General features: G+C 38.4%; 1 protein-coding gene across 1 annotated transcript in view; it reads left to right on the forward strand.

Moving 5' to 3' along the window:
- The window catches only part of LOC145501088 (uncharacterized), a 461,598-nt gene that overhangs the window by 446,560 nt on the left and 2,643 nt on the right, over positions 1–12,395 (forward strand). The gene's annotated exons all lie outside the window — the stretch shown is intronic.

Genomic DNA, 12,395 nt, shown 5'->3' on the forward strand with positions numbered 1-12,395 from the left:
CCTTGTTTTTCTATTAATTTCCATTTTCTTTAATAGTATTCACCCGAATTTTTCTTTTCTTTTAATTTTTACTCAGGTTGCAAAAAGAGACGGGCTGCATGATATGTTGGTCTTGCCTTATAAATTTGATGAAAGTAACGCGAAATTAGATTATGTTTTAAAATATCTTTATTTACTTGTTTCGACCTATTTTATGTAATATTTTACCATTTGTAGGTCCATAAAGCACATGCCAGTTGTGTATTTGATTTCGTTCGACTGAATTTTATAATCACACCTTTATAACAAACATGAATGGAACTAGAAAATAGTTACATCAGCAAAATGGCCTATTTAATCATCAATCAATTCAACGCATTGTTTCGTTTATGATTTACGTGTCATTAGTTTTTGTTTCTCTATTAGCCCCAACCTTGCTAAAACAATAAATTTTCTTACGTACCTCTTTATCATTAATTTGTTTGAAATGTTAGAGACTGGAAGTTACGTGAGGTTACTACATTTGTTTAATTTCTCCATTTACAATGAACATGATCGGAAAGAGTGACATGTCACCTTGATTTATCTCTATAATGGACGCGACCAACATCCAACATCCAATCATATGGCCTAAAATAATTCTAAGAATAGGAGGTCATTATTTAGTCGTCACAATAGCTCTTTACACACCCGGCGTAATTGAATGAATGCGAGAGAGGAGTAAAACAGTTACACGTAAATTAAGTCGACTCCATTGTTTGACACTGCTACAGCTATATCTCTAGTAAACAGAGCAAATGTTCTACTTTCGTTCACACCTTTGTACATTATTTTGATTATCATTATGATTGCCATTATCATTATCTAGGGAAGAAAATTTCCGCAAAGTCTTTGGCGAACCCGAAGGCCACCCAAAAAGGGTTTTAACTCAACACCATGTATACTGACCTATTTTAGGGTACGCCAAAATCCCAAACAGGAAGGACGACAAGAGATATGGGCAAACAATCTGCTATGCTGTGTCTTAGAGTTTAAGCAAACTAGGACGACAAGAATGCCAAAATAGTTTGTGCATTTTTTTTGTCTTGAAATTATTTTAGTCGCTGAGGACTGTATGTCTTGTTTATAGTTTATGCGATAGGTTTAGTTAAAAATAATGTTACTAGTAGACTACTATTAAATTTCTCAAGTAAGCCCTCAGGGCTTTAGTTTCTGAAAATTCCCTTTTCATTAGTGGGCCTATTCCCTGGAATGCCCTATGTGTACATTTTCTTTAGAGGGGGGAGATATTGTGTGTATGTTTTTAGAGTATAATTTTCTGTGTTATATTGACTATAGCTCCATATTAAATAACTTGATAAATGCTTTATTACTATTGACAATGTTAAATAATCTAACATGTCAGTTGATACGTAGATTAATGTGATCAGTAATTGCAAGTTTCAAACAATGAGAATAGTTAAATTTTGAATTTCTGTTTTGTTAGGTACGTTTTTTTTTCTATTCAAATGTGTGAACAAGGTTTCTGAAATAAAAACCAAAACGTTTTTAATCCTGTTACCACGATTATAGGGGTACACATTGAATGATGCATTAGAATGCATATTTTTCTAAAATTATTTTAAGTGTTATGAAGTGTTATGAAGTTTATTAAGGAAGTAGGAACAGCTATTGAGAAATTGAAATAAAAAACTCAGTGTCATGCCATGTTATGAAGTATTTTTGTTGGGGGGTAGCAAAGGTTTCATCAAATAGTTGTGGAAACAAACCGGTCAGATTTTTTGTCACCTGTTAGACAAATACTGTTCTGCTACTGGACAGTTTCAGGCAGTGTACTGTTCTCTCTATGTTGGAGTGATATCTCTCTTACAAACAAGTCTAGACAAGTAATGGGGCTATGACTGACAGTGAAAGCAGAGGGTAATGAAAAATAAATGAACGGTCCCTTAAAGTCACCAACTGAAAAGCAACGGGCATACGCATTGAAGCAGAACTTGCATGACTAAAAAGTTCCGAACTTCAGCTTCTCCGAACATCAAATGCAAATACGAAATTGACTCCCCGATCCCATTGGGTGATCCCAATGTATGGACTTCTACGTTGTACATCGTCAAGCTTCTGATTAACGAGGCCCTGTTACGGAGGCAGGAGGCTTAGTCATCCCTTATCCCTAAAATTCCAGGGGCTGGTATCCTTTAACCTGACAATTACCGAGATTGTTATCCCCAAAATTACTTATCTTGGGAATTTAGGTGACAATTTTAAAGTGTTAAGTGATCCGTTTCTTAAAAGATAAGGGACAGGACATTATTTATCGCCTGGGTGGGGGGTTGGGAGGATTTTTGGCAAAAAAACTAACATTTAGCGGTCCCCCCTTTGGGCTCTCAGTGATGAGTGATCATGTGATGCCCGTGTTACACGTGCGCCATGAGGTCAGTGGTTGACCGAATAAAAGAGCCTGGGAGCAAATCTACATTTGACCCATCTTGCTTGAATTTGGACTGATAAATGACCCGTTACTGTTAGTCATCGGTCGCCGGTGATGCAGATCCTTGGCAAAAGCGACCAAACGAGTGTCAATTGAGAAATCAAAGCAATTTTTTGTTATCCCTAAAACTAGCTCAGTCATCCCGTATCCCTATAATTATTTACTCAGTTATCCCTTATCCCTAAAACCCCTAACAGGGCCTCAATAATGTTCAATCAAGTTAGATAGTAAGAGTAGAGTAAGAAAGAAACAACTTTCATGAGGTCAAACTTACGAAGGAAATAATAACTATAATTTATCAGAGCACTGGGTTATTGGTAGGAAAACGTGGAGGGAAAATTGCAAGAAAATATCGCATGAAGCACCGATGACTTCCTCCTCTTCTCTGACGCCACATTCTCTCGTCGATGTATGATTGTAAGACCTCCCCTCTAAGTCCTTTCTTTCGCTTTTGACCAAGTTGACTCCAATAGGATTCAACCTCCTGAGTATGAATACCTGTTCTTGGGTCTACGAAATGTGACGGGCATGTACCACGACACGATGAGAAGAGACAATGGGCAGTCTTGCATGTGCCTGCCAGTCGTCTCTATGTATTTCAGTACCGGGAAGGAGGTATCTTTTTATAATGGGCAGGTGGGTTGCCGCATTTCGTCTTCGCACGATTTGGGAATTTCCTCGTGCTGGGGTGAACTGTGTGGAAATGATACCAAATACTCATGCATCGGTAGAACTGCAAAAAAATATGTATGTATATAAAAACATAGTTAGGTTCTATCTTTTAAACTTCTCAAGGCAGCCATAAGTAAAAGTGAAAAGAGCAAAACATACGCCTTTTTTTAATTTAAAACTAAATCGAAATAATAAAGTGTGGAGTCAATCCGAAATGTTAAAAGAGATTGGTCCTTCGGGACCAGTTTTTCGGTCTATAGAAGGGTCATAAGCGGGCGTGTGGAGCAATAGTGGAGCCAAATCGCACGGAGCTCGATAGCACAACGACATGAACTTGAGCGAGCTCAACGACTTCGAAAGGGAACCTCCATTGAATGTGATACAGTGGCTTCAAAGATGCTATTTACTACCTGATCCTCTACAATGCGCACAGTGTAATCGTGAAATGGAATTGACAGAGAGGACCGGTAACCATGTAGATGGATTTCTGTGGTAAGTTAAGTGTTGTTGTTTGCGTGCACTTTAAAGCAAGATGAGTTGGGTCTTATTGTTAGTTAAGTGAGAACGTAATGTAAGGGCCTGGACACACCATGGATCATTCCACGCAATATAATGCGCTGCTTCGCTTGTAATATTAAAGTGACAGTATGGCGAATAATGTGAGCATGACACGAGAGTAACATGCTACCACAGAATATTTGTTAGTTGCCATCTGCATAAATATGGCCAAATGCAATTATAAGGTAAGGATAAGGATTGAGAATTGCTTAAGCTAGTACGGGTGTTTTTTTTAAGTTGTCTTAAATGTGAAGGTGGATCCCTGATGCAGTTTCATTACCGTGCACGCTCTGATGATGCAAAGTTTCGGGATCTGCTCATTAGCGCACGAGCCGATGGAAGCTGGAGAAAAAATGGTCAACCATGGGATTATGTTTTATAAAAGGAAACCTCCGTCCATCACAGATTTTTAAATAAGGCTAGATAGTTGCATCAAAAGCTCAGTTATAATGTATTGTTGCAAGGACGACGCATACGCAATTGCCTTTCACATATTGTGGTAAATGTATGGAGCAAAAATGACGATTTTCGCATAGGCTTTCTTGGGAGTATTACCCTCAAATCCCATTGTTTGCTCTGGGGTTACAATCAGTGTTTGGATTTACGCGGTGACAGTTTGTCAAGAAAATCCAGTATCTGAACAGTTTCCACGCAAAAACTACTAATATCACAGAAGCTCTCTGCTTAAAATAGGTATCGCGAAAGTATGGATGTGCTGTATTGGAAAATTTAACCGAATGAAATTGAAGAAAATCAAATGTCAGCCACAAACAATAAGAACGTTTTCTTTTTAGTACTTTAATAAATCCGTAAACACAGAAAGCCAATTTTAAGTTTTTACTGAGCTGAAATAAAAAAAGATTTCAACAAATAACACTTAAGCGTGTCATTAACTTTTGAATTAAAAATGCAACACCAACTGACTTGCATGAGTCTCATGTCTCCTTGGCCAAGGTGAAACGAAAGCAGAAAAGTTGTTTTTGAGATGTGCACAGATGAGATGTCAAGGTTAACAAACTATTGACAAATTGACAACTCTACTGATTCTGTCATTTGATTTTGAAGTGTAAAACTTCTTCCTTGATACCAATTAACATCTATATTCTTCAGGCGATGCAGTGGTTGCAGAAAACGACAGAGTTTACGAACCAATACTTTCTTCGCTGAATTTCCAAAGGTGCCACTTGTCACGCTTCTCAAGGTCATCTATTACTTCATTCTGGATGACTCGCAAAGAAGAATTTTGCGAACCCTGAATTTGAGAGTAAGTTTGGTCTCACGAATATGCAGATGTCTACAAGATGTGTGCTCCATGGACCTGCAGACTCGTCCAATAATACCATTTGGTGGTCTGGGTGCTGTAGTTAAATGTGACGACAGTAAATTTAACCACAAAGCAAAGGTAAGCGCTATGTAAAAAGAAATGAGCGCATCGTTTAATCTGTATCATTACATTGCATCGGGTACGGGCTGTTCCAAACGTGGATAACGTTATCCACTGGATAAATCACTATCCAGTGAATAGCATGGTTTCTTTAGTTAAGGCCTATTCACTGGATAGCGATTTATCCAAAGGATAGCGTTATCCAGCCTTCGAACTACCGGGGTTTGATGTTGTGAAACCAATTCTACTTCGCTAATGTTTTTCAAAACGAAATTAAATTCCTTCTTGTAAATTGTTTGAGCGGAAGCTTAAAATATGGTGAAAATTGCTGAGGGGGTACTGAAGTGGACCAGAATCCCAGCTCAATTTTTCCCCATCAGGACCCTCCGAAGAGGAAAGTTTCGCGAAAATTCAATTTAAATATTTGATAAATGATTATCTTGAAAATTTGCAAAATGTCTCGAAAGAGTCAAAATAATGAATGGAATAGTTTGCAAAGCTATATTTCAAAACGGTACTGTACTGAATCATTCTGGGAGAAATTTGGTAAATTTAACAAAGCGACCATGTACTCTTATGGTCTCAACTCTTTTAGTAGAGCTAAACTCCGCACATGTACGATAGACAACTCATAAGGTCACAGATTTTACGGTTGAAGGCCACATATTCTAGTTGACATATTTTGCGTTTCAAGTAACCTCATTTACTCATTTGGAAACCTCATTTGTGCATTTAAAGGTACACAGACAAAGGAACTTGCTCAGAATCCCTACAATACAGGGCGAGGGCTCGGATAAGAGCGGACAATGAATTTAAAACGGACATTAAACGTCTCAGAAAGAACGCTGAGCAAGAATTCGTCAGAGCACTAACACGTTTTCACTACCGTGAAATCGACCATGCTAGGGTCGAATTAAAAAAATCAAAGAGACCAAAAGTAGTGCAAACGCCAAGTGAAAATGAGAACTGTAAAAACAAACCAGCACGCTCGGTGCCAGCTGCATGTAACACTGATGTAACAATCACGAATGTTAAAGAAATTGCTGGCAGTATCCAGGCTAGTATTGCCCAGTTCAACAAAATGATGGAAAAATTAGGAGACATTGAGAATACCAAAGGTTTTCCCTTTTTGAGCAGCAGCAGAAAAATTTCCTACCACTGGAGCGTGCGAAAATGGTGGGAAACTTTGTTCAGTATAAAAACTTCAGTTCTGCTAGTTTCCATTTGTCATGAAGATGAGACTGAAGAGACTTAAAAAGTTTCACCATTTTGAATTCAGAAGCGTTGTTAGGATTAGCTTAATGGCTTTATGCATTTTCACCATTACAAACTTACGTCTGTTGTACCAGTTTGACACAAAATGGTAAGAAAAAGTTATGTTTCCTTTGAAGCATTGGTTTCAACTTTTACTTTCTGTCACTGTGTATTTTCTGTCATTATTTCACTCGTATTTGTTTTGTCACGTTCTGTTTTAAGCTTATTGTCATTTTGTTTCTTTGCTTTGAATTTTGCAAAACTTCCGGTTCAGCTCTAACAGCAGTGCCGGTTATTAGTTGAACAGGAAAGTAAACTGTAATAACAACTTAAGACAACAATGCGAAGCTTGTTTACTGCAGTTATATAGCTTGTTAGTTCCTGCCAAACCATGTTATGAAAATTAGCGACACCCCGATAGAAAATCAAGTTGTGACTGTTTCCCGAGCATCCCCTTACCGGTAGTCTGAAGTTTCTTTCACCCTCTCACTTTTGTTCTTGTTTTTATGCGGCATTATCTCTAATTTATTGTTTACTAAAAATTAAAGGTAACAATGTATTTTTCCACCACCAGGATGAAGCAGGGGGAAATGATGGTAAGAGACATTCCTTACATTCATGTTACTTTGTTTGACATTTGTTTATCTTACATGGGTGTTCAATGTATGTAGAGAAGCTTAAGCTTACATTACAACAAACACTTTTTCTATTCATGTCCATAGAAACCAAAGTCCACCCAAGGAGAGAGAAAGACCACATGAGAATTTCATGATTAGAGTGATGAAGTTTCTTGATAGCAGCAACAGCAAAGATTCTTGACGACTTATAAAATTACTAACAATCTATATGAAACATATAGGCTACATTCAAAGAAAACAGTGATGTGTACCTTTGTATGTCATGATGATTGCAGGTGGCAATGGAGCAAATGAAATAGTCAGAATGTTAACAGCTGATGAGCAAAAAGATACCATAAAGAAGGTGATGACTTTTTTTCAAAACAACTAATTTAAGGTATTCCTGGAGGCTAAAGTGACATTTTTGTTTTGCCAAAATTTTTTGTCCGCCGGAAGATAATTTTAAAACACAAACATATGCTAAGTTTTAGGTCGGAAAAACCAAACCCGTCTGAGATATTGGCATGCAAAGTTTCGTTTCTATGTAGGTTTTCGTGGTAAAAGTACGAAAAAATGTCCTGCTGTGGATCTCCCAAAGGATGGTCTTGTTGACAGCTCAACGCAATAAAACCTGGTAATCTGAAATGTGACACCCTCTTTGATCGTGATGGCAGCCGAGGAAGCAGTAAATGCGCTCGACCGTACTTTCAGAGAGAACGGGTAAATAAATCACTTTGTGTACTGAATTTTGTTGCTTTTCTGTACTTGTTAAGAGATTTACAATGGCTTTTTTGTTGTCCAGATTTCAGGGAACTCCTCCTGGCCTGGTGAGGTTGCTTTGCGGTTTTCGCCAGAGACTGGACAAGACGAGACCACGGAGCAGGCAAGAAGGTGTTTTTTTGGCCGAGTATTCAGCATATTGTGGGTAAGTACCTGAGTGACTTTTGCCCCATGATCTCCATGAGGACCTTTGATGCCGTGCTTACCTCTTTATTACCATTTCTGCCTTTGTTTGGTGCGTATTTGAAGGTAATGTATGATGTCAATCTTCCACGTGGCAGTTTTGTATGTGGTTTATGGTCTTGATGGAGCCAAGTTTTCACTAGCGACAGACAAATATAATCGCTAAACACTGAGAAACGTAAAAATGTATAGATTTTTCTTCGTTGTTTGCACTTGCCCTGTTTCTTAGTGTTTGTACGCGGTTTTATATCGACTTTTATGTTGACTTGTGCCATTCTATTTTGCTGAGCAGGTATCTGAGTAGCCTATAGTTTACTTGAAAACCGTTTCATTTTTCCCATCATTTTGGTGCTTTGCCTTGAGTGACGAGGTTCACAAAACATGTTTGTGAGAAGGGTTTTTCCCTCAACAGTTTGGAAACAAAATTGGGGTAGGCCGGTTTCGGGGGAAAGCCCTCCTGACTTACGTGTATCTGGATTGCCTAAAAGAGGCAATCCGGACCATCATAAATGCATCACTGCGGGATTACCCAAATCCCGAGACATCAGCGGTGAGTTTTTTTTGTCTTGTTATATCCACACCAATTTTTCTTAAATTAATGGTTCCCTTTAAGCAAAATGTAATTTCTTTGCTTTTATCTTGCCTTTAGGCTTACAGGGTGACTTTGATAGACTTGCGGGATGCAAGATGGCCCGGAGATGCCTAGGTGCATAGGTCTAGCCCAGGAGAAGAATTTTTTTTATGATTGTAATTTCAAAGAATTCTTTTATTTGTAACAAAATGATGTGGAACAAAATGACTATGTTTAAAATCATGCACAAATAATTCCATTCACCCATATAGATAGTATCAATTCCTTAGGAGCAAATTGGACCTCTGGTGTTTCTTTCAATTTAATGCCATGTTTACTAGTCACATGCTCCAGTACCATAGGCAACACTTTCGATGGATGTATTGCACTCCCATGAGCCACAAAAATTCTCATAACCAAGGAGTGGGGATATAATACATGGAGAATGTAGGTAATGAGCACTCAAAAGCTTGATTTTTCAAACTTTCCAGGGACCCAGGGGACCATACCCCCAAGCCCCTAAGAATAATCACACCAACCCATGCAAAATCTTCCCTAGGTACCTATGCTTCATTTTGATACCCTAAACCTCACACCCAAGAAAAAGGTGGAAATGAAGATGAAAAATTTGAGGACTTACATGACAAGCTACATATTCAAAGTATCACTAGGTAAAAACTTGCACATCCAATTTTCTGGCCTACTCTTTGAAAAATTTAATTCTCTGTAAAACTCAACCTGTCATCCAACCTATAAAAATATAATCCTCACAAAAAGGAAGTTAATACAAGTAATCAACATTGAGTAATAAATGGAACCCATGATTGGACTTTATTTTTAATTTGATCAGTTGATTAATGCAAGGCTTTCTAGCCATTCAAAGAGGCCTACACATATTCGAGTTCAAAGAAATTGCAAAAATACTTTCCGCAGTGACATGAAAACTGCTCTACAAAATTTTCCAATGAATAGAAAAATTCAAAATTAACATAATAGAATCTACTACTCTTCAATTTCTTTTTAGTGGTACTGACTATTATGTACTAGGATCCACTAGCAACTCAAATTTTGTACTAAAATATAATGCAAAGCTGTATTTGTGTGAGAAAATGCTAAAATGTTCTGGTAAGTGCTTTGTATACGGCAAATTATTATTCATATGACATAAAGTTTCACTGAGGCTTGTCATACATGATAGTCACGCAATTTCTTCGTGACCCCTAGTAAACAACCTAAGTTTACTTAAAATTTAGTTTTTATTTTTATTAGCTGGACAGTCTTTGTGGCTTCTCCTCGAGTGGGTTCTACTTCCACACCACTTGCATGATTTCCCACCCACTTCCACTTCAGCTCCTTTGGGTGCAGCAACTTCCTCCAGGACTGGTGGTCTGACAGTGAATGCGATCCAATGCAATTGAGAATAACGTCAGACTTGTTAATTCGTGTGCCGAAGCCTCAACTTCCACTGACACCCAGATTAGTTAGGTACTTGATAAAATCCTTCCTGCATGAAGCTCATTTGGCACATATGGTGTTGGACTGCATACACTGTCAACCATTGAAAATGAGCAGCTCATTTTGCATTGTACATTACGCTTCCTACTGCATTGTAAATATTGTTCCAAAAGACTGGAGCAAAGACCATATGTCACATAATAAATGCAAATAAGGTAACAAAATTGTCATGTAATACTTTCATACATGTAAAGGCTCTAACGATGTAAAATAATATGATAAAACGTTTCCAGATTTTTTCCTTTGTATTGAAAAAATGGAGTTTCTGCAAGTGAATATGAAAACAAAAATTCAAACTGAATTGTTACTCAAAATTACTATTGTGTTTTCCGCTCTTATCTGATTCATTGCAACCCCACCTTTGACAGTACAAGCCTGCTTGACCTGGAAACTTCGTCTATTCAAAGCCCACAAAATGCAAAATGGATTTCAAAATGCTTTTCCCTAATCAGCAAACACAACAAGCAGGTCATTGGAATTTTTTGTCAACTTTCGTTCATATCTTCATTTCTTAATAGTTCATTATTCATTGCCACTTATGACATGAGCCTACACCAGCCCTCCTTCAATCAAAAAGCTTACTTATGAAAAAAGCATGGAACAATTATCTATGGCCAGCCTTGGGAAGCCCCTTCCTCCTTTACCGCCAGTCAACTAGTTCCCAGCCTACACCGAGTCATCATATTCAATATGCTGTTGTGTTTATTTTCGTTTTTCTTAATTTTCTTTCCTTTAAATTGGTAAGAGAGGGGATTTGAACTTTTTGTGGAACTAACTTGATCAACTGAATGTATTTAACTTTTGGTGTATGACATCGGGTGGTAGGAGAAATGGAGGTAAAATAGCATCTTCCTGTTTAAGTGGCCCAAAAAGATTATTGCTGTTTGTGATAGAGGGAAGGTAAGAGTGTTTGGTTTTGGCATCATATTATTGCTGAAGTTTTAGTTGTGTGTTCTGGGGGTAGTAGAAAATGGCTCATTTCTTGTTCATTAGTAGGTATGAAATATGGTATTCCAAAACTAAAAGGTATGGACTGATTTGTGCTTATTTCAAACATCTCTGGCATTTTACAAGAAGTTCAATGTCCATTTATATCAGATACAAAACAAGAACTGCATTTGCTACATTTCACAGTTTCTGCTAGCTGTCAAATTTGGGTCAAATTTACCAGAAAAACTGGGGATCTGAGAGGTTGATGGAAAGTCAATGCTATCCTTTTTTGGCACTATGGCAGAAAGGCGGGAGATCCACACAGTGGCAGTTTGTGATGCGGGGTCAAGGTCTGAATGAATCACCTACCATGCACTTTTGTATCAGGGTTGTGTTTGCCAGACAGGGGCTCTCAAGACTAGAGCTGATACTTTCTGAACAAAGACTCGTCTGAGACAGCACCCCACTACAGGAAATTGGGAGGAAGGCATAGCCTCGCATCTTGCTCCAGTCCTGGAAAAAAGCATCTAATGCCTCTGCTTCTGGGTCTGGTCTCACACTGACAAATCTGGGGAGTTGAGCAGAGAGGCGGGATGCGAAGAGATCAACGTCAAGAGGTCCCTGTGTTTGATTTACTAGATTGAAAACAATTGGGGATAGTTGTCAGTCGTTGTGGTTGAACAAGAGTCCTGATTCCTGATCTGCTCTGACATTCAACACTCCCTGAATGTGTTGGGCTTCCAACACTAGATTGTGAGCTAGAGACCATTGCCAGAGGTCCAGGGCCAACTGAGGGAGAACAGGGAATTTGGTACCTCCATCTTGTTGATGTAATATACTGCTGAGGCCTTGTCCACTAGCAAGCAGATTCTCATTTGAGCTTTGTGTCTGGTAAAAATCTTGACTGCAAATTCTCCTGCAAGAAGTTTGACAATTGATGTGAAGCATTTGCTCTTGGGGTGACCACTGACCCCTTGTGGAAACTCCCATACAGAAAACTCCCCATCCTGTTCGGATGCATCTGTCCCTATGACTAAATCTAAGTCCCTTGCGATCAAGGCTTCCCCATTCCAGGCTTCTAAGTTGTCTCTGCACCAAAGGAGCTCCTTTTTTGCAAGAGGGTGTAAATTAAGTGAAGCTGTATATTTTAGATTTATGCTGAATGCTTTGTTCGTCTCCCTATAAGTAGAGAAAGCAGAGAGGTGCTGGAAAAACAGCCTGAATGGATGAAGTTAGATGACAGAGAAGTTTGGAAAGATCTTAGATTTTGGGGGAAGGATTGTCCAGCAGTTGCTCACATTCCTTTCTGATCTTCTTGATTTTGTCTCGAGGAAGGGAGAGGGTTAAAGTTAATGAATTCACAGTGAACCCCAGAAATTCAATGATTTTTCATAATTTACTGAGAACCCTAGAACTTCTAGGTTCAGAGTGATAGTTCGATGAGACCTGGCCAGTTGGTACGAT

This window comes from Orbicella franksi, chromosome 10, assembly GCF_964199315.1.
Source record: "Orbicella franksi chromosome 10, jaOrbFran1.1, whole genome shotgun sequence".
Taxonomy (NCBI): domain Eukaryota; kingdom Metazoa; phylum Cnidaria; class Anthozoa; order Scleractinia; family Merulinidae; genus Orbicella; species Orbicella franksi.